Raw genomic sequence first — 3,403 nt, forward strand, 5'->3', positions numbered from 1 at the left:
AGTTTGCTCATCTGTAAAGTGGGAGTACTGCAGAGTCAGCACTGAGAATTCAACGTGGCAATGGATGTGAAAGCGTTTTGTATGCTGAGTGTGGCACAAAGTCTGGGTAGCACTATTGTAGCCCAGTCTGGGCCCCAGAGGGGGGTGAAGCAACACTACTGGAACAGGACTGGAGGGGGCCTTTTTGCTTCCAGCCCCAGGTGTTTTCTCAGGCCCCCAGGGCAGCCCCTCGTGGGAGGGTCTGGCTCGGGTACACTTGTTTGAGCCCCTTGTGGAGCTGACTCAAGGAATGTTTGGGGTTTGTTTGTTTGTTTTTGGTGACGGGAGGAGTGCAGGCACCTGAAAGTGAACTCAAGGGTCCCAGACTACTGAGGGCCCGAGGGTCAGGGGACATGTCCAGGGGTCCATCCAGTTCTGCCTCGGAGGTTTGTATATGGGGCCCTCAGCTATGCCAGGTCTCCCAGACAACCTCCAAAGGCACCCCCTTCAGGCTCACCCCGCCCTCCTGCCGCCCCTCAGCCCCACGGACCCCGGCAGGCATGTTGGGAGGAATGTGGTCATGTCTGGGGCTGCCTGACGCGTCCCATCTCCCCAGACAGGTCCTAACAGCTCCTGCTGGAGGTTCCAACACTCCTCCTAGGATCAATGGCTCCCTGCAGGGAAGCGATGCCTCCCTCTCCCCCCACCCTAACCCAAAGCAGAGGTCAGGGAGCTGCCCTCCCCGCCCCCTGCCACTGGGGCTCAGAAGACAATGCTGAGACAGACACTCGAGGCTGTGGGCTCCACAAAACTGCCATGCTGAGGACGCTCAAGTACGTGAGTATGTGAGTAAGCGAGTGACCACGCCTGACAGGGACCCGTAATCTCCTTCCAGAGGAGATTCCCGCAGCCCCGGCCCAGCCCTACATCTTCCTCAGTGAGAGGCAGCAGGGATTTGGGCTGAAGGAGAAAGCCTTTGTTAGGAGATGTTGCAGTCAGCTGTGGGGTGGAGCACGGGTGGGGTGCTCTCCAGAGAAGAATGCAGCGTCCAGAGGGAGCCGGGGGGACACCAGTGGGTGCAGAGCCCAACACCCACTTCCTCTGTGCCACCTACCACCCTCTCTCCACCACAGGGAACCACGGATAGACTCCCTGGAGCACGGGACACAGGAAAAGCTCTTCTTCCCTCTCACTTGATTCAGTGGAACCCAAAAGAGCCTCCCTCCTTGCCCCTGTCCAAGGGGAATCCAAAAGACAAGCAGGGTAGGGAACCCATGACATATAAATTCACGCACACCATCTAGGAAGAGACCTTTGCCAGCCCCCTCCCTACCTCCATGGACCCTGGAATCCCAGCATGGGAATCAAGTCTGATCTCCTCCCTCACCCAGGACTAGACCCTGGCTCAGATCCTAAGGCCAGTCCCCTTCCCCCTGCACACAGGGATCTAGATGCAAATAGCCCAGCCCGGTGTTCCTGACATTTTGAAGAGAGGCAGCTTTCGGGGGCAGCTGTGGCTAATGTGATGGGAGGTTGTCTGTTGGAGCTGGAGTACCCCCCCCAACCTCTGGGGTCCCAGGCAGGCTTTGTGTGGCATGTCAGGAGCCTGGGGCAGTGCGTCTCGTGGTTGGTGAGTCTCCCGGCACCAGCCTGTGGTAGGGCGGACCAGTGCCAATCCAAACTGGTGAAGGGGCAGGGCGAGGCAGCCCCCACAGAGCTCACACTGTGTGCTGAGGACCACACAGGGGATGGGATCCTAAGGAAGGAGGGGACCTAGGGACAGCCCAGTCTGAGGAGGGAGGCACAGGCCCTACTCTCAGAGCCCGGTCTAATGGAAGAGACTGTCTCTTTGGAAGCCCCCAGCCTGAAAGGAAAGAGAGGCTACCCATCGGAATTACTGAAGATATGAACGAACATAAGAAAAGTGCAATTCGTGTGTATTCATTTCCTGAGGCTGCAGAAGTAAATTATCACAAACCTGGTGGTTAAAAACAACTGAAAATCTCTCACCGTTCTGGAGGCGTGAAGTCTAAAATTAAGGTGCCGCACTCCCTACGGATGTGCTGGGAGAGAATCCTTCCTTGCCTCTGCCAACTTCTGGCGGCTCCATGCATTCCTTGGTTTGGGGCAACAAAACCCCAATCTCTGCCTCTGTCTTCACGTGGACAGCACGTGTGTCTCTGTGTCTCCATGTGTCCTTTTCTATCTAAGGACACTCATTGGATTTAGCGCCCACCCTAATCCAGTACGATCTTCTCTCAATTCTTACATCTGCAAAGACCCTATTTCCTCACATTCTGAGGTTCCAGGTGCACGTGAATTTGAGCGGGACACTATTCAACCCACCACACCATGTAACAAACCCGGAATTATCCGTGTTGCAGAGGCAGTGGTGAAAATTTGTTGGAGGGATGGTTGTGATAAGATGTTGGCAGGGCCAGTCCGGAAGGCTTCTGGGAGCAGCTCTAACTCAACATGTAAAGGTGCCAGGGAGGGAGCAGCAGGGAAGCACGGAATTCTCAGGTCTCTGATCCACACTCCCTGTCACCCAGTTTCTCTGACTCCTTCACAAATAGACAATGGCTCGGGGAGAGAGCTCTTTTTTTTTTAACTTTTTATTTTGAAATAATTTTAAACTTTCAGAAAAAGTTGCAAAATTTGTACAGAGTCTGTGTGTACCCTTCACCCAGCTTCCCCTAATATGAACAGATCACATAAACATTATACAACGATCAAAACCGACACATTAACACTGACCCAATACTGTTAATTAACGACAGACTTGAATTTCACCAGTTTTTCCACCAATGATCCTTTTTTGTTGCAGGATCCAATCCAGGATTCCACTCACTTGTTGTCATGTCTCCTGCAGTCTGTGACAGTCCCTCGTCGTCGTTCCTTGTCTTTTAAGACCTTGACGCTTTTGAAGCGTACTGGTCGGTTATTTTGAAAATATCCCTCGGTTTGGGTTTTTCTGATATTTTCTCAACATCAGATTGAGGTGATGCATTTTGGCAAGAAAAGCACAGAAGTGTCGTTGTGGTCTTCTCAGTGCATCATCTCAAGCGTCCGTGTGTTGACGTGTCTTAGGGCTGGTGACATTAACCTTGTTCATTGGCTAAGGTGGGGTTTACTAGGTTTCTCCACTGTGATATTATTTTTCTTGCTGAAACTAATAAATACTTTGAGGAAGATACTTTGAGACTATGCAACTTATCCTGTTTCTCTTTAAACTTGCACCCACTGGTTTTTGCATCCATCAGTGGAGGGAAGGAGCTCTTGATGCCCACTGGCTCTAGAGCCTCATTTATCCATACTTGAGGGACTGTGGCTTTTAGGAGAGATTGGGGGAGTGGTCCAGGCCCAAGAAAGAACTCTTTCTTCCTCTCTTGTCCAGCCCCAAAGCCGGTCTGGGCCCCCTCAA

General features: G+C 52.5%; 1 long non-coding RNA gene across 1 annotated transcript; it reads left to right on the forward strand.

Annotated features, from left to right (window-relative positions):
• Positions 1–436: 436 nt before the first annotated feature.
• Positions 437–3,188, forward strand: LOC113613704 (uncharacterized). The gene is made up of 2 exons (XR_003430342.1): positions 437–812; positions 2,807–3,188. It is a non-coding gene; the product is annotated as an uncharacterized LOC113613704 (long non-coding RNA).
• Positions 3,189–3,403: the final 215 nt, after the last annotated feature.

This window comes from Aethalodelphis obliquidens, unplaced genomic scaffold, assembly GCF_003676395.1.
Source record: "Aethalodelphis obliquidens isolate GAN/ISIS:26980383/991018 unplaced genomic scaffold, ASM367639v1 scaffold89, whole genome shotgun sequence".
Taxonomy (NCBI): domain Eukaryota; kingdom Metazoa; phylum Chordata; class Mammalia; order Artiodactyla; family Delphinidae; genus Aethalodelphis; species Aethalodelphis obliquidens.